The sequence below is a fragment of the Corvus kubaryi genome, unplaced genomic scaffold (genome assembly GCF_017639235.1).
Source record: "Corvus kubaryi isolate FWS band 111438036 unplaced genomic scaffold, C.kubaryi_AGA036_p1.0 split1-73, whole genome shotgun sequence".
In the NCBI taxonomy this organism is placed as follows: Eukaryota; Metazoa; Chordata; class Aves; order Passeriformes; family Corvidae; genus Corvus; species Corvus kubaryi.
The window spans coordinates 685,012-711,937 of record NW_024582081.1 but is presented as its reverse complement, the minus strand read 5'-3'; the positions used below and the strand labels follow the sequence as shown (position 1 = coordinate 711,937).

At 37.0% G+C, this 26,926-nt stretch overlaps 1 protein-coding gene across 3 annotated transcripts in view; it reads left to right on the top strand.

The window, feature by feature from the left end:
• CHRM3 (cholinergic receptor muscarinic 3) overlaps nucleotides 1-26,926 on the top strand; it is a 264,893-nt gene that overhangs the window by 64,952 nt on the left and 173,015 nt on the right. For 2 of the 3 annotated variants that reach the window (XM_042014409.1, XM_042014410.1), the window contains exon 2: nucleotides 17,700-17,812. The gene's annotated coding sequence lies outside the window, so the exon portion shown is untranslated. Of the gene's footprint in view, nucleotides 1-17,699; nucleotides 17,813-19,422; nucleotides 25,716-26,926 lie in introns of those variants that run through there. The other variant, XR_006013828.1, reaches the window with a different exon arrangement.

Sequence of the window (26,926 nt, the reverse complement as noted above, 5' to 3'; positions counted from 1 at the left end):
GGCCATGCGGCTGGGGAAATAAACATCTCTCTGAAACAGCTATCAAGAATCTGTCTGTCCATATATATTTCCTTTCCACGGGACTCCTGGTTTGATATATGCGTGTTACAGTACCCCTGCTGTAGCAGAACATCCATAGCATTTCTTTGGAAAGGACATCTAATGTAAGGATCACCTTGCCACTAGAGCAGGTGGGCAGCCTCTCTGCAGCACTGCTCTGTGCATGTGTTGCACTTCAGCTGCTGAAAACTGACAGTGAAACGTCACCATCAAGAAGTCATTCCAGATCTGACGAGTCTGCCCTCTGTTGAGCAGTGGCATTTTCTGGCACACGAGTAAGTCTTCGGGCATGGCTGCTTTAACAGCTTATGCTTTTAGGGCTCTTACCTGTTGTGGCTTGTGCCAGAAGGGAAGCATCTTTTATTTCAGAAAGGATCACTCGCTTATCTCTCTTTCCTTCACAAATGTCTTTGCTTATGTCTCTAAGACTGATACCTTCTCTGAGTGATTTCTTACTGGTGGCTTTTTCTCTACAGCTTATTGGTTCTGTTTTTCCCATTATAGACATGGCATATCAACGTGCTTTACTAAATGTATTTTGTGGCAATATCCCCTCTGTATGGCCAGCTGGACCTTCCTGTGACACAGAGGCACCCTGTGACTATTGCTAAAGCAGACCCTTACTCAGGCGTCTTATGTGGCTTCTTCTGCTCTCCCTGTCAGGTGGCTTCTCCAGTTTTCTTTTGAAGTAGACCTAGTGTGAATATCTGTTAACAGCACAGACATAGCCTTACACTAACCTGGGAGAAGTTGTTAGCTTTTGGGTTCATGTGTTACCGTAATTGCATCCTCTCTCTTCATGCACTTCTCTTCTCCATAGGTGATCAGGTCTAAAGACAAAGTTTTCTGAGCAGTCCCTTGGCTGGGCAATGAGGTGCCAGGGTGGCCAGGCATGAGGGTGGTAATGCCCTGCAGATCTGGGATGACTAAGGCTGGCAGGCCTTCCCGTGTGGCTGTGGGCAGTTAATCATCCTGGGGAAGACACTACAAAATAAATGATCCCTCTGTGGATGTTTTTTGGTGCTGAGTTGCCTGCAGAAGGGGCTCACCCCGAAATCTGCTGCTCCAGTACCACAGTGTATGTTCCCAAAGGCCAATGTAAGCCTGGAATGAATTGTATGTTGGAAGTCCAAGGTAGGCTCTTACCTATGGAGAGATCATGTACCTAGAGCCCTTGTCTGAAGACTTGGTTTGGGCAGGAGTGACATAGAGGGCTTTCCCCTCCTCTCAATCCCTCCACTAAAAATAGTCCTGTTATACTCTTACCACATGCCACTATCCTTCTGAATTAAAAACTAAATGTACCAGTTCTGAGTGGTGATACTCAGTAATACTGGTAATAGCAGTTCTGATAGTAATCCTGAGGATTCTGTTTTATGTGTAAGCTGCATAGTGTGTTGTGACAGTGTCCTTTATTTAGTCTTGTGGTTGCTCCATGCCTCAGTAACATCTGCTATGACAAGAAAATACAAAGTATGGAAGAATTTAAAAAACAGATTACTGTAGTCCCAGTGATGGGCTCCATAGTGAGAGAAACAACTCTTTGCATCCCTACCTCTGCCACAAGTTGGTAAGGTGATTTCAAGGAAGTTAATTGGTACCTGCTCCTCATTCCCTGCTTGACATTCACTCCTGAAGACTTTCAGGAAGTACAATGTAATTTATAGATTGTTTCTAAAGGGAAACCCTTCTTTCTGACTTCAGGCTATAACTTCTAGGGAACAAGTAATTTCTCTTGTATTTGATATTGACGGTGTCTCACTACTGAGTGATCAGAGGTTTAAAAACAAGTTTTGGTGTAATTTAATTTATGCCTGTCAGTAGAGTAATTATAAAAATTCTGACAAGTTTAGATTATTTTCCTATTACTACCATTCTTATATTGCAGCATGGAGACAAGTCTACTGGCATATATGTGTGCAGAAAGAGTCATAATGTATTGCACATAATAAAAAATGGGAGGGGGGGAATTGACAGGAATAAAAGAAAATATTTCTACAAAGTGAGATGATTAAAAATGAAATAGATATGAAATGCAGCTTTAAGCAGTAAAAATACAGAAAGCTTCATCTGTTATCCTGTGATTGTAAGGCAGAACCCCTGTGTTGTGTACTGATAATAACTGTATATCAAACATAGTGGTGCCTCTGGATGTTTTTGAGAATAAGTGAAAACTTGTTCACTACATTTAATTGCTACTTTACAAATAACTGAGTACAAAGCAATAGTAAAAATGCTGGTCTGATAATGCAGTAATGACTATGGTTTGTGAGATTTGTTGCAAATGAGAATCACCTTTAAGTTTTTATTTTCCTTTGAAAGTTGGGAACCATTCTGCTTTTTTAATAAGCATTTTTAAAAAATAATTCTGGAATGTCACGTCACTTCTACTGGCACAAATCCGGAGGAATATACATGCCTTGGAGCACCTCCCTGCCTTGGTAGACAGACACACAGATTCACTGAAGAATCTTTTTTGTAAACACTGCTTTTGATTGCAAAATAAGTATTTTACTCTCACTTTGAGCCTCTGAATTCTTGACTGTGACTTCAGCTCCTCCAATGTAAATCACCATAGTTATGCAAAGGCACCTGGAGGCACCATAAGTTAATGCACTGGGATGGAGAGGAGTAGTTTTATATTTTCTTGGCTTTCTGTTCCTGAGGTTGAGGCCTCCTTCCTGTGAATTTCTGACAAAAACATGGAAAGTTAATGATGATTCAATATGTAAAGGCTTCCTATAGCTCTAACAGACATAGGCATTTCTGAGATAAAAGTACTGGGTATTGTCACTCCCTTCATTTGACTATCCTTTTCGGTTTGTTTCGTTCATTTTTTTCTGCTATCCTAAACCAAGTCTAATCCAGTTGGACATCAAAGTAATTAAGCAGAATTGAATCATCCATGCATCTGATGAGATAAAGACATCTTAACGTGAAGTTTTATTTTAATTGCCTTTTATGGAGCACAAGAGGATTGTAAATAGCCAAATGAGCTTTCTGTGATTAGTAAAACTGGCCATTCCTGGAAGATGACAAACCAGAGAAAACTTGCATTTTGACAATAGAAAAAGGAAAATTATAGAACTTAATTTTCATTTTTCGCATTATTTGACTACATGCAAAAGCATTTAAAGTGCTTCAGAATTGCACAACACATTTAAAGCAGGAAGCAATTAAAAATATGTATTTAAATTTTCATGTTTTTCAGAAGCAAAAATACATGTTTAAAAAATGGGAATCCCTTTTAGGGAGATTTGATTAATCTGAATCCCGGTACAACCAGATTAACCTGGATTCTTGATATAATTTTTTTAACCTGACTCACTTTTGAATATGGAGTGTGAAGTGGTTAAGAGAGTTTCTCAAGGCCTTGCAGGAATGGTATTTTGAAGCAGGGAATGGATCATGTTCCCGGTGAAAGTCAGTCTGGTACCCTAATTACAGCAGCATCTGCTGACTCTGCTGTCTTTGAAAGCAGATCTCTTCCTGACACTCTCCCAATATAAACAGGTGACTCCAAGGACGTGACATGTCCAGATTTAATTTAGGTATCTCTAGCCAAGCAATGAACTGAAAAATGAGTAAGTTACCTGTGAGATGTTAGCAGATTTCATAGAAAATTTTACAATTACAGCTCTCTACCTGGCACAAGCTGTCAGGGAAATTTTGCTTTTTACTTCTTAGGGAAAAAATAGTCCTTTAAAATACTAATTTTCTCACCTGACATTGAAGGTGGCTTTGTACGTGGTAGGTCCTTTTCATGCCTTAACATCAAAGTTTAAAGTATTTTACAGATCCTCTGATTCTTTGCTTTTTAGGAAGCACGGATTACATTTTTTTGAATTGTTGATACATGGGTATATACAACAGGAGTTTTGTTCCGTCATCACTTAATAAATCTTTTTATGATATTCAGGGTCATTTAAATATCTTTATCTGGAAACCCAGTAATTGAAGAAAGACATCCTAGACTTACAAGAGTATATTACTTAGAGTGGGTCCAGAGGAAGGCCATGAGCTTGATGAATGAGCTGGAGCACCTCTCCTGTGGGGAAGAACTGACAGAGTTGGGGTTGTTCAGCCTGGGGACCAGGAGGCTCTGGGAAAAACTTACTGTGGCATTTCAGTACTCAAAAGAGGCTTCCAAGAAAACTGGAGAGGGACATTTTAGCAGGACCTCTAGTGATAGGACAAGGGTAATGGTTTTAAACTGAAAGGGGATCAATTTAGATTAAAGGCGCTTTTTTTTTTTTTTTTTTTTTTTTTTTTAACTATGACAGTGGTGAAAGACTGGAACAGGTTGCCCAGAGAGGTGGTGGATGCCCCATCCCCAGAAACATCCAAGGTCAGGTTACACAGGACTCTGAGCAACCTGGGCTTGTTGAAGATGTCGCTTCTAATTGTAGGGAGATTGGACTAGATGACCTCTAGAGGTGCCTTCCAGCCTAAACTGTTTTATGATTGCCTTTTAGGCAAGAAAGATTTTAAAATCCTTACGGTGGAGAAGATACGACATTGTTCATTCAGGCCCAAAAATGTTAAGCAATGCTTAGGCTGATAATATGTCTGAGAATCAGATTCTCTTAAGAAGACATTATTATTTTTGTCTAGAACGATGTCTTAGATTTGTTTCTTTCTTCTCGGACCCTTTTCTTTACCATTTTTCATGTGTGATATCCATGAGCAACTACTGCTGCTTTCTGTTCGCCTGTGTCCTCCTCAGAGCCAGCATTTCAGAGAAAAGCAATATACAAATTGTTTATTCATTCATTCATCCCTTCCTGCCTCTTCCTCATTGGCAAAACGAGCGGGAAGCTATTTGTGTCCCGTGACTCACCACCAGATCTTACGAGGGGATTATGCTGAACCTCACTGATTAACATACTCTAGGCTTTGTTGGAGGTCAATGTCTTGGCAGCATTCCCCTGTAAATACTATGCAAGTACCAAGCTGTTGATATTGAGAGAGCTTTAAGTTGTTTCTGCCTTCCTTCTGCTGTGCTTTTTGGTGACAAATTCTGTCCCTGTATCAAATATAGAAATTGGGCATTCAGTGTATCCAATATAGAACTGGACATTCAGTTAGTGTGCAGGTACCTGCTCAGCAGCAGCTGCTTCCCTGGAATGTGCACTGATTTTTACTTTCCTTAATTTACAGAGCTTTTGTGATGAGTCCCTAAAATATGATTAGACCTTGTTCATGGTTTTTCACTTTGTAGGTTTTCCTCCCCTCTTAGGCCAAGAATGTTTCCTGCCCCTTTATATCTATTCTTGCTCTATATTATAAGATACATTCTTCAGGATGTTTTAAGGGTCTTTAAGATCTTTTAGCTTAGAGAGGTGTCAGGTCTTTGAAATCAGGGAGATCTCCATGAATTTCAGAGTTATGCAACAGAATCCCAGCTGGGGATTTGGTATTTACTTCTTTGTATTTCTCTAACTCTTCCTGCATGTTTAAGGACACACACACGAAGCAGCTGTAGTAAGCTGTGTATTCAGCAGCATTTGGGGAGGTCCAAGAAGCAGTCCCAGTAACACAACTGCCTCATTAACTTTGTTTTCCTGATCCCTGCCCATGGCATATTACCTAATTTCTAGCAGAATGGGCCACTAAACAGGTTGTACACAAGACCTTGAAAAAGTCAATTGAAGGCTTACTAACAGTGGAAGAAAAGATGGTTTTAAGGTGTTCTTCCTTGTGCTGTTGTAATTTTGTGATTTTTAAAAAGTTAGCTTGCTCTGAAACCTTGGAATATTAAGGTAGAAGAAAGGTGAAAGAAACTTACCAGATGTGAATACAGGTTTTTGCCATCTGACACCCCCAGGGAATCTTACCTGTTCCCCTGTGTTTCTCTGCTCGTGCAGGACATTTCCTTGGAGCCCTTCTATCTTTTCTGGCAATAAAGACCTCCTCCAGATCTCACTAGGCAGGTGCAAAGTTCGTCGGGCTTGGAAAGTCTTTTGTATGGACAAGTTCCTCTATCGCCAGGCATGCCACTGGATGCTTTGTTTAACTTCCTGATGGAGAGTGCCAGGATTCCGGCAGTGGGATAAGATGAAGAGCATTCTCCAAGTCGTTCATCCAACCCCAGGCACACTTAGTTTTGGGCACTTGGACTTTGGTGTAGACTTGCATCTTTGCCTCTTTCAGTATCTAATATCCAGTCAATAAACTCTCTGTCTACAGGAAAGTAATAACAGACCATTCTTCACAGCAATGGGGCTTTCCCTTTGTGACATGTTTTCTTACAGAAGAATAAAAATGTGTTTTCTAACCTCTTATGCTTTCTCTTTTCCTTTCTCCCATGCACAGGAAATTCAACCATTACCAGAATATTGCTCTTACTCTTTGCTGCTAAAACAGCATCTTTTGTTTGTTTGTTTGTTTGTTTTAATATAGGGATGTTCAGTTAGATCTGGAATTTGAAACAATTTGTTCTATAAGCAAAGAAAATAAATAAGCTTTATTTGTTGTTAATTTGTTTTCTGTCTTATGTCATCTACATTTTCCTATCATCCTCTCCCTGGGTGGACCCAATTCAGAGAGGACAGATCTGCAGATACTCCTGGTGCCAGCAGAAGGAATGGCTGCAAGGCAAAGCAGATTAATACTGAGTGGGTTTTGCCCGTTTTTAATAGGTCTTCTTTCATTACTGCTGTCTGTTTCCACTACCTATTCATCCTGAAACTTGTAGAAACCTCACCAGTCGGAGACTAGACTCATATTTGCATTTTTGTAGAGTTTTTACTGAGAACTTAAAAACCAAATAAATAAATCACCTTGTAATGAGGGTATTTCTTCATCTAGTATTATCATGATTTTATTGTAGCTGATACTACAAATTTTGATTAACCTTACACAGAAAATGCTCATTCAGGTGAACATATATTTAATTGGAGACCAGCTGAATGGCAGGGTTTGCTGATGGTTGTAAACTTATTTGGGATAGTGAGGGAAACTGAAAGAATTGCAGAGGGATCTTAGGAGATGGAGATAATACCATACACAGAAGGCACCACCACATGTGGCTCAGTGATTCTGTCAAGTGTCTGGGAATTAGGTGGGTTATGCTTGTGGATCACTTATGTTACTGCATGGGCATTTGCTTTTGGCCACTGTTGGAAGTGACAGTCTGAGCTCATTGGACTCCTTTCAGAGACAGTATTTATGTTCCTACAAGCTTCTGAAAAAAAAATGCATTTAAAAAGCCAGAAAAGCTGTTTCAAGCATGACAAAGAGCTAAGCAAAGGAAAAACATGAAAGCAAATTAAAAAAAAAAACAAACAAGGCAGTCATGCATAAGCTGTACTTGGGAAGAAACAGCTATAATATTGACAATTAATGGATGTATTTCTTATTAGGAAGTCTTCAGGTGTCTCACTTTGGTGGTTTACACTCTGATTTATAAAGAAAAATGTTAGCATCTTTGTGATAATCAAATGTTTTCAGTTCAAAGGGCACGAAAATCTTTAGTTTGGCTGGATGTACAAAGTGAACTTCAGCACAAATTCCCCAAGATGAGATTAAAATCGTACATTTACAATTACTGTGTGTTAGAAACCTTTGGAGAAACAAACTGTGTTACAAAAATGGTTTGTTTTGCCTGGAAGGAGATGGTCATTAATGTTTGGCTTATTGCGGTCACTATCTAAAATATAAACACAGTTCCCTGTCACCAGAGTGTCTGAGGAATTGCTGCTTAATTGTAGTTGGAGGGAAAAGACAGCATGTTTTAGATCTCACCCTGTCAGAATTGTCATGTACTGTTGCAGACAGAAGTGTAGATAGTATTGATCTTTATTGATTTTATTGCAAAATGAATGGGCACCAAGCTCAACAGGCTTTCTGTGAAAAATGTCTAGGAATAGCACCATCTTTTTATTAAAAACAACAGCAGTAGCAAAATACTGATGCAAATGAAACACTTCAGACAATCTTAGGTTTTTTTTAACAAGGACTCCACTCTTTCTTAAAGACAAAACTAACCAAACACTGATCTAAACAAAAAATGTTTCCCCCCCCATCTTCCCTTACAACTTCTACTTTGGAAAAAAACACACCAATTTTTTTGAGTGTGTTCAAAACTTAGACTAGTTTTCCAGAATCCTTTAATACTTTAAAAACTTACTTGAATTGATAAAAGAATATGGTTAATCATCTTCTATGTGAATAGGATTTCTCTTAAGAAAAAAATACAAAACAATAACACAATTTTGAGGTTTTTTTAAAGTTGCAGTTCCAGAATACCACATGCTGTGGAATGTGCCTGAATGAAATTCAAATCTCTTTTTACATGTAATCTGATTTAAAAAAATAAAAGAAAGAGAGACAATAAACAGATTGTTAAGTGGAATTCATTATACGGTTTCTAGTATTTTACCAGTGATAGCTGCTTTTTGTTTTCTATCTTACCCTTTTGCCACCAGTTGCAAAACTGTTTTGTACTCTTGTAGGATCACAGTTTTGTGCTCTTGTAGAGTTGTGAAGTACACAATTATCCTGTTATTTTGTATAAAGCAAAGATTGTATGATTCTGTGGGTAGTATGAATGATCATGGATAATAAGGGATAAATTGTGACCAAAGAAGAACATTATGCTTTAATGAAAGCATTTTTCTTTGTTGGTGTTCTCTTGAATTATTCTGGGTTTTTTTTGTTTTTTTTTATTATGGAGTTTGAAAAAGAACGTAGAAAAAACCACAATAACCTGTCTTTTAGGCCTTTACCAGCCTTTGAATCATCCTCCTCTCTTCTGAGCTAACTTTAAAGTGGTAGCAAGTGTTGGATTTTCATGCTCTCCCTCTTCAGCAGTTGCCTATTTCAGAGGTCATAGGGAAAAGTAGGATGGTATTGGTGAATACTTGTTGGCAGTACGTAGTGGCGCTTACTGTTCGAACACGGTGGTGGAACCGTTTCCTTCACACACTGCCCGATCTCCTCCGTGCAGGTAGAAGCTTGCTGGCCTGCCCATGGCAGGAGGAGTGAGGCTTTGCTGCTGTGCTCACAGGGGTGTTTCTGAGCATGTGGGCCACACGATGAACTCTTCAAGCCTGGTTACCTGACAAGGAAATAAAGTCAGCTTTTGGGCTGGATATCCTGGAGTTTCCTGAAAGTATAATTTTGCAGTTACTAAAGAATTCTTTCTGTGTCTTTGAAAGCAGAAAAATTCTATGGCATAGAAACCTATAGCCTGACTGGCTGAATTAGCAAAGTTATAATCCACGGAGAAGGGAGGTTGAGGAGTTGGGGTTTTTTGGACTGTACAAATATGTCTGTCTCTTATGCACAAGCATTTGTACCTCTTCCATCTACAGAAAAAGTATGGGATAAAGAGTAGTTTCAAAGGATGTGTTCTGCTGGAGTCTATCAAGGCTGAAAACTATGATTTCTCTTTCCATTTGTATTTCTAATTTCCATTCTAATGAAGCAAAACAAGAGTGATATGGTTCTTCAGACATCTGCCTAAAGTTTATGAGGTAATTATATTTCCATATATAGCATGTTCTTCTTTGCCTTTTGGAAGTTTTTTTTAAATATCTGAAGGTTAGCCTTTAGGTCATAGCTTTTATAAGTTTAGCATAAACCTTTAATCTCTCTTGAATGATTTTTGTGTGTAAATTATTCTCATAATTTTTACTAATAAAGCTACCACATAGGGAACAGTATGTCCTTGTACTATCTGAATTCTTTATCTTATTTGTTTAGATCATCTTAGCAGAAAAAATAGTCTCTGTCCCTTCTTATTTCCTAAAAAAGGACCTTCCAAGACAATGTAACAGAGCAAGAGTAATGCAGAAAAAGAATATTAAGACGTGGATAACAACATCTTGGTTAGGAAAGCACTGGAATTTTGAGGGAGAAGGTTGCTTATTCTTCTCTCTCTCTCTCTCTCTCTCTCTCCCTCTCTCTCTCCCCCCCCCGGGGTTCATTTACAGTAAGAATTATGCTAAAGCAGTAATAAAAATAGATTTTTAAATGTTGTGTTTTATCACCCATGTAAAAATCAGTAATATAACTTGGTTATCTGGGATTTGTACAATATGTACTTATGCCTTAATAACAGAAGACATCTGAACTAATTTGCTCAGCAATTTAAAGAATATTGTGAACTGATGAATATTCTCTGCTACCTCAAAGCCTTTTGAATATTGTCTGTCTTATTAATTATAAAAAAATTACTTGGTCTTTAGTGATTTTGAAATAGAGTATTTTCACCAAAAAAAAAGTAATGAAACTATAACTCTACTTTCTTCCCATCTTTTGTGATTTTACTCCTACTTTCAGGATGCTGCTTCCAATAGAGTTGTTCTAGAAAGGAGAAGAAAATTTGATGACTGTTTCTCATGTATTCCTTTATTTCTTTGATCCCTGTGAGGAAAAATGTTCTGACAAATGGGCCAGCTGGCTCCCTTCACCAAGAGGCAAAGAGTAATTTTCTTGGTTCCTATATTCCATGGTTTGAGGTTTTTACCTTATCTCTCTGCAAAACTTGCACTCTGAACAGGTGGCCAGTGAATTGCTTAGAACATCACAGGCAAGCTTCAGGGTAAATCAACATTTCAAATGTTCAGTAATTCATCCATGAACAAAGCAGGTGAAGTGCAGTACCAACAATTTTTAAATGCTTCCCAAACAGTTTTTCTTTTGTTTTTTTTTTTTTTTTTTTCTCCAGTGCTGCCTGCTGCATCTTTTGAGAAACACCCCCACGTTTCTAGTCTGAACCTCTACCTGTAAGGTCCTTGGGGGTTTTTGACTGCTTGCTTTTACCCAACATCTTAAATTTTACTTTGCTTCCAAGAAACCAGTATTGTTTCCAGATTTTGTAATCCCAAATAGTGTATATAGTGAGTATTTGCTGCACCAAATTTGCTGCACCAAGTTGGGTGTTCTTCATACTACTGTAGAGGAAGATGAATGACTTCTGAAGAGGTTAAAATCAGTCTCATCCCGTAACTTTTGAGTCCAAATCCACGTTGCTGGTGTTGATGTGCTTTAAGGAGGAGGAGTTATGAAGCTGTTGCAACCTGATTTCTCTTAGAGAAGTTTTATTACAATATAATTAATATATCATAGGGATCATTTCAAGGTTGGGTTCATTTGTTTGTTTGTGTTTCGCTTGTTTTTTAACCAGTGGTGATATGGCTGGTCTGTTTACAGGTTTATTGTTAACTAACACCAGTTCACTAAAGGATTCCTTTGGGGGCACGTGCTAAGCACAACCTCATTGCTGCTTTGTTAGAGTAAGATGATTCTGCTTTCAAACTGCATCCCCAATCAGTCCTGGATAAGGATTATTTCCTGGTTAAGGAGTAATTTTCTTTTTTTTTTTTCCCTTTTTTTATTTTCATGAACTATTATTGCTAAATGCTAGAATATATGCTAGAGCCATCACTTCTGACTTTATTCTTTCTTCTTCTATTTCATTCATATCTCACACAGGCAAAAGGTGCTAATTTTTTGTACAGAAATTTTCAAACAGAAATAATTGTACAGAAACACTGCTCATTTAAGTGTTATGGAGCACAACAGGCTGCATGGGAATTTTTCTAATTCCTCAAAATATTTTTTGGTTCATGTAACATGAGGATACAAAATACTTGCTTTGCCAAACAATTTGTAACTAGAATTTTTTAAAATAAATTACAATAAAATAATAAATAATTTTACATATCTCACAGTGTTGAAGAATTGAGGCAAATAGCCTTAAAGTCGTTGCAAACATTGAATGAGAATATAGTAAGGTGGGGGAATCTCTATGAGGAAAAAGCAAAGATGCAAGAGAAATGTAAATTATGTTTCATAGTTTCACTTGCTCTGCTACAAGCAGAATTCACTGTTCCGAAATCACAGGTAAATCATCCTTTCTTCCTTTGAGTAAAAATCTGTTGTTTGGAAAGTTAATATCAGCCAATTCTTTGTGAAATTTGCTAATTTGTGTTCCTTCTGGATACTTGCATAGGACACTCAGGAAATTGCCACTTTTTAGAAAGGTCTTTGTGGCAATGACAGTGAGACACACGTACAATCTAAAACTTTCTACACCGTGAAGTGAATCCAGGATAAAATTTTTACTTCACCCTCTGACACCATCTGAGTCATTTTGCATTCGAGGTAGAACCTCTGCTCTCGGAGCAGGCTGCCCTTCATGATGGCGGTGGATACAGGTGTCAATAACCAGAGTTTAATTTTTTTTAAATGCATGCTGCCAGATGTGTTTTTAATTAATTGTGCTTCAAATGCAGCTTTGTTCCATTTTTTTTTTCTACATTTTTTCTTTTTGGAAAATAGAATTTTAATGGAGGATCGTATTCTTTGTCCTCTGAGTAGTAGATTTTTTGTTGTAAGTGCAAGCTGAATTGGTTAAACTTTGAAAATAGGTCAGTGGATAGTGCAGTTTGTTTAAAGACCGAAGGACTCATTATCATCATCAGTTATCAGGACTCATTAGACATTGTGGTTAAGAGGTCTCACTCTTAAAACAAACTTGAAAGTTTTAAGCAATAATATGCTACTCCACAGTCAAAAATGTTGCATACTCATAACACTAAACAAAATTTGATTAAAACAAGTTCTATTAGTTGTTAAGGGACAAAATTCTCGGTCATTTAGATACAATTCAGTTTTTTTCATTTAAAGGGGAAAAATAAATTCATCCAGGTTGTTTTTTTGCAAACAATTAATATATTGTTATTTTTCAGTGTGTTAGAATAATCATCTGCCATTTAGCATGTTATGATGCAAATTTTAGTATAACCAAACCTGATGAGACGTTTTCATTTAAATAAGGAAAACTGTATAAATAGCAATCAGTTTGAATATAGCCCATGATTTAAAACCATCTGTAGCTTACTTGTTTTGCCATGAAAGCTCTTTAGCACTTGTATGCATTTGCACGGTGTGTCCATCCTGGTTTGCACAGTGTGCAGCTGGCAGCACTGTTGGGTTTTTGTGTTTTCTTTCTGTACCAAGTAGTAACCACTACTTGGTATAAAATTTGACTAATTTAAAGAAAAAAAGAATGTGAGCCAAGAATTATGCTTACAATTACAGATGCAGGTATAAAAAGTGTTCTCCTCTGTGTTACACTTTTAAGGGATGGAAATTAATGTAGCCAGCACCTAAGCGTGCATCCAACATGCATCTTGGCCCAGCAGGGTGCATGCAGAGCAACAGAGGCAGTCCCTCTGGGAATGACCACATTCCACTCTGCCCGTTCAGATGAGCAGCACTGGGACAGGCTTGTGTAACCTGACAATAAAGGGTGCTCGAGTGTCTTGTTGACTTTATCTGTACAAGCCCAGCCATTTGCAATTGGCTATTCAGGATTAGACTTCCACTGAGTGTGAAGTACAGCAAAACACCTGTGGCTTCTAATTAGTTTCCAGCGCAGGTTGCTTGATAGGAAAAAACCCTTTGCCTTTGTTGAAATGACAGTTTAGATTTCATTAGAGAACAATGCTTGCAAACTGCTTCTCTCAGTAATGTTCACTTCCTTCAAAGCAGCTTTTCTAATTAATGAAATCATTTGTTAATTCGTGTTCCATCTGGGTGCTTGTGTAGCTGCACAGGACACTCAGGAAATTGCCGGTTTTTAGAAATGCTTTTGTGGCAGTGAGACGTGTACAGCCTAAAACTGTTTCCACATTTCTGAGATGTGAATCTAGGATAAAATTTTTACTTCATTCTCAGATACCAGCTTATTCTTTTTGTATTTCACGGACCTTAGAGGCTCTGCTCTCGAAGCAGGCTGCCCTTGGTCCTGAGGTGGGTGCTAGTGCAAGTCCCTGTACCTGTGCTGGAGCACTGCTGATCTTGTGGGGACTGGCTGCAGGGACATGCACTCCCAATATAATGCTGGTGCACAAGGACTACTGGTTTTTATGTAGTTATGAGACTGTAATTCAACTGGCTGTTTGTGTTCAGCAGAGAAGTCACAAATAAATCTTACTGCCTGCCTGTGACACTTGAGTGCTGGGAACAGATTAACACTCTGGCTACAGTGAGCAGATTTTTAGTTGTTTGTGTTTCAGGTGTTTTGTCACTTTAGTTAATATTTAGTAGCTTCCTTAAAAAGCCTCTTTGTAGTGAATAGTACCTTATTTGGTTTTGTGCATACTCAAAAGATGCAATGGTGTTAGTCCTTGCAAAGTTTATTTTTTCTTTCATGTTCTTAAAGTATTTGAAAACATCAAAGCCTTTTTATGGCTTTTCATTTTATGGGCAGTCAGAATACCACAGGACAGCCAAAACTTGTATTGTTTTGGCTCTGCAGACATCTTCTTGACGGATTAAGGCTGTCAGCAGAATGTGTAAACACCATTTCCAGCTTTTTACATTGGTCACTAAAGCATCCTTAAGTGCAGCTCAGTCCTGCAAGACAAAGCCCTCAATCATATGACTGAATAATGGTCAGGGGCTTCTGTTAAAATGTTTTAATAATTTTGCAATTCACAGCAGTAAATCAATCCTCTTTCATTTGAGTCACAGTGATTGATCATCTCTATATAGCTAGTCCACTGACATACAAGAGTGCATTCACTTTAAACAGCATACACCTTCAAGTTAAGACAGTGTAATTATTTAAATAAAAATGTAGTTCTTCAGAAATTATAGTTCAATTGCAGCAGTTGTCTTACCAGGCCCTGTTCATTGTGCATATTGATGGATTTCTAGCTTCTACGGCTTCTCACACTGCAAAGAAGAATCTGCAAAGTTCCTGGAAATTTTGTGGAATATACAGCTTTATATGAAAGGAATGATATGCTAATATAAACAAAACTCTTTCTCATGTTAATTTTATATTTTTTAAAGGAAAGAAGTAGGAGAGTGGGAAATTGTCTCCTCAGTTTTTCTTAAATGCTGAACTTTACAGCTTTTTGCCTAGTTTCAATGTTGTTATTTGGGGCTATTTGTTTTGGTTTTGTTTTTGTGGTGTTTGTTTTTTTGGTTTTTTGGGGTTTTTTTGTCCTTTCATCACCTGGAAGGAAGCCCTTCAGTGAATTCTAAGTCTGCTCTAAGTCTGTTCAAGGAAAAACTAATTATCTGGTTGCCCACCTTACTGTCTTGGCAGGGCTAGGCTGGTGCCTTGTCATAGGTGCAGAGCTGGAAGTGATGAATGAAATAACAAATAGATCACTTTATCTAAATAAGTTATGGAAAGAGCTTATGATAAAGATACGGTTCTTGCAGAGTTTGAGGGGAAAAAAAAAAAGAATGTCCTGTAAAAGACCCCAAACAACTGTATCTATTCTCCTCCACATTTTTCATATTTTATAAGAATTTAATTTTGTCTTTAGAAAGCCTAAAATTTTAAAAGCTTGTACTGCATAATGCATTGACATAGCAAAGCTGTGAACATGAACTACTGATTTAAAATATGAATGTATTCTTATAAATACTTTCTTTACCAATAAAATATTTTTTCAAATGAGAGTGCCTTTTGACATGCATTTCAGTAGTAACAATGGCAGGTGAGGCCGTGCATCTTCTCCTTTTTGTGCCTACCTGTGCGTACCTCATCCATCACGGTAGTATTTGGGGTTCAGCAGTATTCTAAGGGGAGAAAACAGACCTGCCTTAAAAAAAAAAAAAAAAAATAAGCTTTTCACATCTTATTTTCGGATTGGACCAATTCCTCACTCCTCTTCATTTGTGCTGAAAAGACAGAAGGGATGTGAGAAGTAGCAGCAATAAGCAGCCTGTTGTAGGACCTGCTAGAAGTTGCTGATTGTTTGAACAAAGCCTGATTATGCTTGAAAATAAGTAATTTTGTCCTGTGAAAGAGCATTAGAAAATGAGTACAGAAAAGTATTTAGAAGAATACATACATCAAAAACTCTTGTATGTGAGTAAAATGCCTTTTCCCAAGCATATTTGTTGTGTATCCCAAGCTGGTCTCCACCATGATAAAATACTCTCATGGATAGGAAAATTAAGAATTTAATTCCCTTGTATAAAAAATCTGGCTAAGAGTTGGTTGTTCTAAATTCGTGTGATGATGTTTTCTACTTATGCACACTCAGTTGAGCCCATCATTCAGCATTTCTAGTGAGCTTTTAGAGGAGCAAAGCAGACTAGAAAGGTTAAATGTTTGGAAGGGTCATGTTACTGTCCTTAAGTTATCAACAGAATTTAGATGTAAAATTGCAGAAGACGGGTTCAAAAGAAAAGTGTGATTGATGCAGACAGGAATAGTCTGTGGAAAAATGTCATAAAATTATATTCATTTTACCTAAGTTGTTCTGATAAAAGGTGAAAAGAGAATCAATTTCTTAGCTTTTAAGTTCTTTGCAGTTTTATGGAAAATGTAAAACCTCATTTCTGGGAGATGTCTGAAATCTCATGGAATCTCATTCTCTATCTGATGAAAAGTGTGTTTTGAAACATCTGACTTTATAAGCGTTCCGTGAGAGAGGAACCACTGTGCTAGGGTCACATTTTCACTTTAATCTTAACTTCCTTTTAACCTAAGATTTGACATTAAATAAAATTAAAATTTAAGCCCTCTTTTGAGGGGAAATATTTAAATCTGAAACTATTGAAATGGGATACGTCAAGAGCAGTGGAAGCCTCCCATCCCTTTTTGCTTTGAGGAAACAAAATCCAAAAAAACAGCCAACCAGACAACAACAATAACAAATAACCAACACATAACATCCTCTCCTCTCCAAACAAACATAAATCACCAAACACAAGAACCCCAAATTTGTCAGGTTTTCAGTTTGAGTCAGTATTTCGGTTCAAACTGTAGGACTTCCTGGGAATTTTGAGGAACCATGAAAAAATGGTTCTGTAAAAAAATTCTTTCAAGAAGACCTACTAAGGATTAATTGGGGGAAAATGAGATTGCTGAAAATTGCTGATATTGTAAGTTTTTCAGTGAAACTCCATTGGCTGTTGCTTCCGTGCTATATGGCCACTTGGCCTGCAACCCGCCATTCTCTTGCCGTTCTGCCCATCATCAATGTTTAAAAAATGCAACTCTGGGATCAGATCCTCAAGCAAGCTTTGTAGCACACTGGCCTTTATGTTTAGCAAACGAGAAAAAAGGAATTAGTAGGAATAGTTGCTGTTGATGGGATGGTGGGTGTCCCTTGTTCTGCATGCTCTGTTAACCCAAATTGAGCAGTGTATTTTGTGTTAGTGGTGTTGGCTTTGTCAGGTGCCTGCTCATGAGCAGTGCTCATCCCCATCATCCACCTTTGTAGTTAACTTAGGCATGTGGATTTTGTGTTTGGTAGAAAATGCACGGTGGAGCCCTGCATAAATGAAGCAAGAAGGAAAATAAAATAGCACTTGGAAAATACTGTTTTGAGAAACTGCCAATGCATACAACTGTCATCATTAAACAACACTGAAAAAAAGATATGAATTCTGAAGTCAGCTGAAAGTCAAAAAATCTGCAAAGTAACTGGAAATTAAGTGGCTGAGCAAAAGTCGTTGCAGTGGTTGTAAGAGAAGTTCTTGCTGGATGGTGATGGTGTGGAACAGGCCCTTTTGTTACTGTCTTTTTAAAAAAAGTATGCTTTAAAAAGCAGTAGAACTGTATTTTAAATAAGGAGCCTTCAGTTTTAACTTCTTCAATGTCTGATTTTTTTTTTTTTTAATTTTTTTTTTTTTTTTTTTTTTTTTTTTAGATCTTTATGGTTATGGCAAAATCTTTCATCAGCCTGTGGTATAATGGACTACCAGTTGGATGATACACAGTCGTCTGAAACATGATATATACTGCTCCTCTTCCGTGTCCATGGTGAGTTTTACTTCTGTACATATCTATTAAATACTTCAGAGAAGGAACTAAAAGTTTTCATTGGCCCACATTGGATATCATTTCCATTGTTTTCACGTGGATTAACCTAGAGTTGTCAATGTACTGAATATATAACCCATTCCTTTTTTGTAAGATGTTTGAAAATGTTTTAAAAACTTAAGATCAAAAAATAACTGTCTAGAACTTTTCTCTTTTTGGATGATTTTAGAGCTGTGCAAAAATCCTGATACACAACTTGAAATGTTTTTCCATTCAGCTTGAAAGCCTCTTCATCTTCATTTAGTGTGTCTTAGTTCAAATTAGATTCCAACCAAATGTTCTTTTTCTTCAGACATGTACCACAATATATTTAAGAATAAAATAACTATAACTGTGTTACAAATATACTATAAAACACAGGTAAAAAAATTAATTTGAGAAAATATTTGTAAATAATTTTTCAGTTTTATTTTTGCACTGCTTCTCAGTTTTGTGCCTACAATTAATCTGATTATAGTATCTGTGAGCACTGTTAAGTACCGTATAATCAATAACACTGAAAGCAAGGCTTCTCATATTATAACTGAATTATTGCTTCTGTGTCCAGACATACAATAACGAGATCCAAAACCCTCATTGTTCATTTGGCTAAATGCATTGACAAACCAAATTTGGGTATCAAAACGTTCCAGTGACTACTCCTTAACACCAGAAACTGCAGCCCAGTCTCCTCTGCAAAAATCAGGTTAAGCAACTGAGGGTAAAATCCTCTCTCTTCACTCTTCTCCTTTTCAGATAGATATGGCTCTTATGCCAGAGTTTGATTATGAATGATACTGAATTGTCTGGAATAGTTGCTTAGCCACTGTTAAAATTTGCCTGTAAATGTTTCTTACCCTAAATTTGTGTCTAGTGTTCAGGTTAGAAAAGATATGATGTGAAAGGTATCCTTCTTTTTTTGTTCCAGATTCCAGAGTTCTTAGAGGCATGCAGAAGTAGTGAAAAAAGTAAAGAGAATAGAAGAGGCAAATACTAATTTGCCTAATGCCGTAACGGATTTAGTCAAGGCTCTTCTTATTATATGCTTAAGTACTGTAATGAACTAAGAAGCAATGCCGTTTCTAGAGGTGTGTTTGCACTTGATAATAGAAAGATGTGTTTAAATATCCCATGTAAGTGGATAGAGATACTTACCAAGAAAACTGGTTACTATTATTTTTGGTGAAAATGGGTATTTACCCAGAGAAATGGACAGCAATATAGCACATTTTCTCATCCTGTGGAGGGCATTTTCTGCCACTTCTCTGTTACCAATTTCAGCTGGCTTTGCATTTCAAATTATGTCTCCCAGGTAGTAACCATACAACTCTGAAACCAGGGAGCCAGATAAATAGCAAAGACAGCATCACCTTGCTTGTTTCCACCTGCAAATTTTTGAGGGGAAAAACCTGGTATTGTTTGATGAATTATTGACCACCTGTTGATTCTACAAGGCATAGCTCTGGGTATTTATTGAGTTCTGCAGTGTTATCTAACCAGGCTTTGTATTTGCCAAATTAGCAGATTTGCTTCAAAGACTTGACCTTTTCTTTTCTCTTTTTCCTTATCAGCAATATGCCATACATTTCTGAGCCTGTTTTTGCATCCTGAGTGTGCACTGACTCATCATGAAATCAGGGCTTTGTGACAAGTCTGACGGAAGAACTAGCTTCTTTAAACAGAGAAAACTGTCTATCCCATGTGTGTAAATACTGCAGGATTATGTCTCCTTTTGCAGAGGTCTGCTACACTACATTTTACTGCATTTATTCCCTGTGTCCACCAGCAGGAGAACAAAATCCATTCCAATCCACAGTGTTTCCACTGAGGCCAGATTAAAAAAAAAAAAAAGTGTGATAACATCTTAAATTGTTTAAGAAATGTCATTGTACATTGTCCTGACAATTAAAAAACCACTGCTTTGGCATTCTTAGTTGTTAGAAGCGTTCCTCTTTGCAGTCAAAATCTTCAAGCAAAGAGGATGTGCCATGTGTAAGGGCATCCTCATCCTCCTCTCACTTCTGTACCCACTCGAGGCTCACACAGGCCCTCAAATGGCCAATCAGTTACTCCACTGCTTCTTTCTAACCAGAGAAAGCTGAGGTGGGCATCAGGAAGTAAACTGAATGCCATCACACAGGACATGAAACCTAGAGGATTTTCTACTATTCCCACAGTAGCTTGCAGAATGATATCTAGAGGATAAGTAAGCTTTGCTCATCAAATTCAAACCCTACAAGAGAAGAAACAATATTCAAGCAGTAGTATATACTTAAAATCTGTAAAATAATAATGGCAATAATATTTCTAGCTTGTTCCCAAATCCTATGCCCCATTAGATAGACCAGGGAAGCCTATTACAGAAAGGTGTGTTAAGATACTTAAGTCAGGCTTTTAGAGGACACAGTGGGATTTGAGAACTTGTGCGAAAAGGAAATAGAATCTCTTACAAGGAAGAAGTACTGGAAATGCAAAATTGCACATCAGCCTGTAGTTGAGTGCTTTCTGATGTTCATTCTGCTTTGGACCAACTGATACCAACTTTGGTGGGGTTTTTTTGGTTGCTGGAAAGCACTGAGATTTAAAAAAACCCCCAACGAACCAAACCCCAAACAACAAAAAATAAACCAAAACCAAACAACAATAAATAAAAAGTGTAAATCTTAATTGTCTGCTATATATTGAGAAATTTCATATGGTATTTTAATATTGAAAGGATTTTTTTAAAAGATATTCAATATGCAAAGTCAGCACAGGATGAAAAATAAAGTCATAGAGAACAAAAGCCAGGTGCTATTTAGGAGGTGTTTATGGTAATTGAAAAGGGAATATATAAAACACTAAAGGTGCGGACATCTACAAACAAGATAAGTGGTTCAGGCCCTATGTTAAGTTACAAGAATAACAAAGGAATTCTTAGTATGGAGTTGCCTTCACTTACTTGGAAGACTGAATAATTCTAGAAAGATCAATTGAAAAAATATAGCAGGTATGCCTAATATTTACCAGCTGTATTTTCTGAGTGTTATATTGTATGGACAACCACTTGAAGAAACAACATCAGCAGCTGCTAAGATTTCCATTCTATTACCTGACTTAAAAACAAAAAAGGAAAAGAAAAGAAAGAAGGAAAAAAAGGCAATGAGAAGAAAACATGGTAAAAGTCTAGACCTGTATCTTAGTTTCTCAACCCAAAACAATCTGTCAAAAATCATGTACTGAAACCTCCTGTACCAACACTGAACAGTGGAAGCTTGCATTTTGTCTGGTTCTGCTTCTGAACTCTTGATTCATCTTCTCTGTACTGGATGCTCCTCACAATTTACAAAGGGTGTTGTAAATGCACTGCTTCATTTTAACTGTAAAGCATCATTAATAAGCACTAAAACCAATTTTTGTTATTTCCATTGCTTTATGCCTATTGTGGAAATACTCAGGGTTCTCTAGACTGCCATTGGTCTTGCTTAGAGCATTGCTCCATCAGAGTTCACACAGGTGGATTCAGTGGACCTGGGTCCATCCATGCCACCTGCTAGTAGGGCTGTCCGAACACATCACAGCCTTTGTTTGGATGACAGAGTAAATGGCATGGCAGGTATACTGGAAGAATCAAAATGAAGCATATTATTTATGAAAGTAATCACAGTCCTTCTGAGATATATCCTGAACTGGGGTTCCTGCAGCTAATAGACAGAAACAAAGAAATAATGTTAACATTTATCTTGAAAACTTCTGGTTTGGGTGAATTTAAACTCGTGATGCTTCAGTACATTCAAATAAAGTAAGAACTCCCTTTGCCCTTTTCCTTTTGTTTCCCTCCACCTTTATGTACTTCATTTTCAAGCTGATGTTGTGATACTGAAGGACTGCACTATGTCAAGGGTCTTGAATAAATTATGTCATACAAGCTTTGAAAGCTGCTGAGAAATCAGCCTCAAGGTTAGGTATTGGTTAAAGAAAGGCCTGATAACTGAAGAGGCATTGCTGCTGATGTGCTTTGTTCTAATGATTTTCTATTAGTAGGGAGTCTTGATTAATGATTCGCTATCAGCATGTCCTGATAAATGTGCTAGTCAATGAATCAATGTGTCATTTCATTTTCTCTTAAAGAGCGTCCTAACATGAGTGTGATAGGAATTGGCTTTAAATTGCCAATGCTGCAAGCAATTTCTTTATCTGAATGGAGAAAATATTTTCACTTTCTAAAGTTTTGAATTACTGCATATTTTTCTTCTGAATTAATGAATTATTTGTACCAAGTAACTACTTCTGTGAGCTTTTTGCATTTAAAAAAAATAGTAACTTTTTATAACTGCTTGGAATCAGAAGTGGTTCTGTGGTAATGTTACTGTTGTGCTTAAATTCTATACTCTTCTAACTGCATCAGGCTCTTAAAAAAAAAGCTGTGTCTACAGCTTGATCAAGCTTGCTTGAAAATATATTCAATGTATTAATATTTAATTTTTAGCTTTTCTACTGTGCTACTGTAAAAAAGCAACAGCAGCCATTTTCTACAAAAGACTAAGAGCTTGCCAGTTTTGTTAGGGTAAAAAAAACCACAGGCAAACACTACTAAACTGTTGGTTTGGTTTATTTTTGTCATTAGAATATTAATCTAGTTTGGTTTGTTTTGGTTTTGGCTTTTTTCTCATTAAAAATAATACAAGAATATATTGAGTGCTTAAGATCTGTTTGAGTGGGTTTTTTTGGTTTTTTTTTTTAATACTCCTGCTATGAAGGTAAAGTTTCCAATGGGTAACCAAGATGTAGTACAGAATTTGCAGAACTACCCAACCCATTATCAGTTTTATAGGGGAGCATCCTGGCAAGCTGGAGGTGTTTAAATGGTGTGTGATCAAGCAGTGCTGTATCGGCGATGAACTGCTCGTGGTGCCCAAGCAGCAGCACCTCCTCTCCTCAAAGTTAAGCTTTGTGGAGCTGCATGAAATTAGTGCAACCAACTCAGTGAGATACCATTTTGAAGGGAGAGGTGGAATATTTTAGACAATCTGTAACTGAGTTTACTGGTTTGTGGTCTCACACTGGCATGCTCACAGCACTGAAATACATGTCCAGGTGATCTGGCCAACATCACTTTTGTCCAAGTCTGGAGGCCAGGAGATGCCAGCAGCTGCATCCTCACCACCTCTCTTGGGTTCTTCTTGGTGGTAACAGATGAGTTCTAGGGATTCACCAAAGAATTCTTCTTACTTCAGCCTCTGTAAATGCTAGGCAAATCTGCTGCCAGATGTTCTCCTTTCATGTTTCTCAAGGCATCACTGCATGTTGTGTCACCTCTCCTGCCTGCTTGCACTTCTGACTCTTACAGCAGCCTGGTTTACAGTGTAATCAATTACACAGTTTTAATTCTGGATACCTAGCTTGAGAAGATACGCTAACTGCTTACTAGAAAAGTTGAGGACCTAAAAATTACCTAGAATTAATCACCCAAAAATACGCCTAGAAAGTGGAACTTTATTTCTTCTGAAGAAAAGCTAAATATATAAATCTCTTATATGGTGGACATTGACTGTTGGAATCGGGCAGTGCTTCTAATATCCCTGAAACACCTGAGTTTGATAACTCCCAGGTTTGTCACAGAAGTGATTCAAAGTATGCTGCTTAAAGCAATCCTTTTTTTTTTTCTTTTTTCTTTCATTTATAGCAGGTAGAGTTCCTTTCTGAAGGCTTATTATTTTGAAGCTTTGGAGGTTTATGTTATATAAATAGAAATGTTGGAAATAGCTTTTTATATAAGCATAATTCTGAAATAAATAATATGATAATGAGATATTTAAAACCATGTGACCACAACTGTGGCAGAGGAAAGCAAGCCTTTAATAATCAGAGTAATCATAGTTAGTAGAAACTGTTTTAAAAAAACTGAATTCCTTTTTTTTTTCCCTCAATCATCTAAATAATTAGAATACTTAAGAGTATTTGTAAGACCTGGGGACATGGTGGCTATAAGGCCCTCGGGAGGGCTCCTCCCACTCCTGGCAGGACCACTGCCCACCCAGATGAGGGCAGATGTGGCTTCTGCCCTTGCCAGGGCTCCTGCCTCTCTCTTCCACACCTGGTCCCTACTCATGCTGGGGGTTATTCTGTGATGTGAACCCACCTCTATACCTGGGGTGGACCTGGTAGGACATAAGGTTTTTGTTGGCTTAAACCTCGAGAGTGTGAACATCTTCCCAGCTAGAGACACTGCCATCAGCTAAGTTAGCACTCCGCCTAATTTACTGTCAGTTGTTGCCTCTTGTGCAATCAGCAGGTCCCCAATGAAACTAGTGAAAAATATAGGCTGCTGAAATTCACCTTTACAATGAGGTAAGAATTAATTTTTCATTTCATATTCATTCATATGTCAGTATACCAATGTTGTTGTATAGTTTACCTAATACCAGAGAATACTTTTAAATACATGTACTCACATTTAGCATAATATCTTAAGACTAATGTGAAAAGCGCCTTTTCAAGGCACAATGTGGAAAACAGGTAAGAATCACTGCAGTTCTGTGATTTCCAACTGATCAAATGCATATGGTATCTACATCTCCTCTAACTGACTGTTCCTGTACCCAGCATCAGCAATACCAAAAATGGCAGAAAGAAGAAACTGGTAGCAAAGATAGATTTTCTGATAAGCAACTTCTCAGCTCGGGGAAGAAAATCTAGGCATTTGAAAAACTAATTAAGTGCTTGAGAAGGGGAGGAATGAGATTCATAAGTTTAATTCATGCTGTTACAACAGGCATCCAGAGTTCAATTTTGCATTCATTGCTTTCAGATGAGGTTTGTATTAAATCTGAGCAAATTTATTCAGAAATTTATGTAAGGCTCAGGTTTTTCTTTTTCTTTTTTCTTTTTTTGTTGCTTTCATTGAAAGCATCTAAATATTGGCAATTTGATTAGCTTGGATAGAACTATCTAAATGAGATCAAAACTATATCAGTGCACTTTTTCACAAGTACAGCAGTCATACTTTCTGATAGAATTACTAATGTTTGTAGATAATGTTCACCTTTTTAGACTCACTGGTTTCAGTGAAATGCTCTTTGATATCCTTCTTTACTAGAAAATTAACAAAGTTGGGGTAAACCAGCTCAAATCTTGAAAACTTTAAGGAGTGTCTTTTGTAGTGTTGCTTTTGACAAAAGTATCTTTGGTATCCTTCTCTGCTTTTTGTAAAACACTGTAATACTTTATCTTATTAGCTTTCCTCTCATTTTATTTCCTTTTTTATTATACAGCCTTCTTGAGCTTTACATAAACATGTCTTCTGACTGTATTTTATGTGAATTGAGTGCATTTTTCAGCAGTTTGTAGCTACTAATTTGGACTATATGTTTCTGTGTATAAGCATTACTCTTGGGAAAGTTTAATTTTTCTGCTACATCATTTGCTTAAATGAGGCAATAAATAGATTTAGTATCAAAAGTAGTTCTTTTCCATGCTAATATGGAAACAATTTAGAGACTTCAGAATATTGGTTTGGAGTGATTGGTACCAATGTCTTAGTGAGACATGATATTCATTATTCTAAAAATTAACTTATGCTGTTATATCTTAATTTCATTTCTTGTGTGTCATTAACTGATGTATTTTTTTGTATGGTGTGTGTATATATATAAAAATGTGTACATAAATAAAAAGATGAAATAATAGTTTAAATTATACAGAGGCACTTAAAAATGAAGTTGTTTGGGTGGAAAAAAAAGAGGAGAAGAGCCAACTTGGAAAATAATTTTCATTTAAAATTATGTGGGTTTTTTTTTAATTGCACACTTTATCTGAAATCTGAATCCATTACTGTGTATCTCTTTTTACTCAGTTCTTTACAATAAAGGTGGGATTGACCTGGTGTTTCTAAGTTGTCCATGGGGAGAGGCAGGCAACTTCAGAAGGCAATTCTTGTCTTACATCTGTCTCAGATACTTACCATAGAAGGGGATATATTACTCTCTGGGTAATTCTCTGTGCATGGAATATTGTTATTTCTTATTTTAAAAAACAAGGCCAAGATAAGCCATGCTTCCTGTAGTTCATTTTATTTTGTTGGAGCTGCAGTAATTGCATCTCTGGAGCAACCACACTTGTTCAAATGGATTGTACATTTTAAGTACGTAAGAGGTGTCTCAAAATGATAGAACTCAATGGTTTGACATTCACGGAAATAACACACTTTCCATTTTGCATGCTACCTGATGCATTTTTTATATATAAACAGAATGTTAAATTTATTAAAACTAGGAGTTTGTTTAAATTTAAAAAAAAAGAGAAGTAAGACTTTTTGAACCATTTTCTACTTGTTACTGGAAAGTATTTGCTCATATGTAGTAGACAGTCTTAATTTCCTCTTCTAAGTGAAATGGATGTTTTGATGCTCTGTTACATAGTCAATGCTTCAGCAGAGCAATGTGGGCATTTTAGTGGTGTGGAAATTACTTCCTATTGGAGTATATATAGCTCTTTTCAGGACTTAATACTTACAGCCCAAGTCTCACCTTCAGCCAAGTGAACTTAATGGCCTGACTCCATTATACAAGACTTTCTTGTATAGTTCTAAGTAATCAATGCCACACTTTAAAGCTGAAGCATTTTGAGTGAGAGATAACACTAAGGTTTAACGATTTGAACTGATAAAACAAACTGTGTCAATTTGGGTTATCAACCAGATTTCAGCTTGTATTATATCTTTTGTTATAACCTTTTTATAATAATTTCAATTATGTAGTCTCTCATTCTCTAATTCTTCCTCTAAGCTGTTCTGTTGCTTGGCTGTGGTGAGCAGCTGCTGTGTCCCCTCCTCCAGGTGGCTTTGCTTCAAATGCCTGGAAAAAATTATTCCGTTTAGAAATAGGTAACACCACAGATACTTAAAATATCTCATGGTCCACCTTTTCCTGCCTGAAAGATTGTTGATATTTTGTCTTTGCAACATTAGAAAAAGGAGAGATCATTTTTTTATGTTAGGAAAATAATTTTATTGCTTTATATGCTGCCCAGCTACACAGCTATGAAAGAGTTGCTCAAAGCTTTTGAGAAGAGAGGAATTGTGGGTGTGATTATACT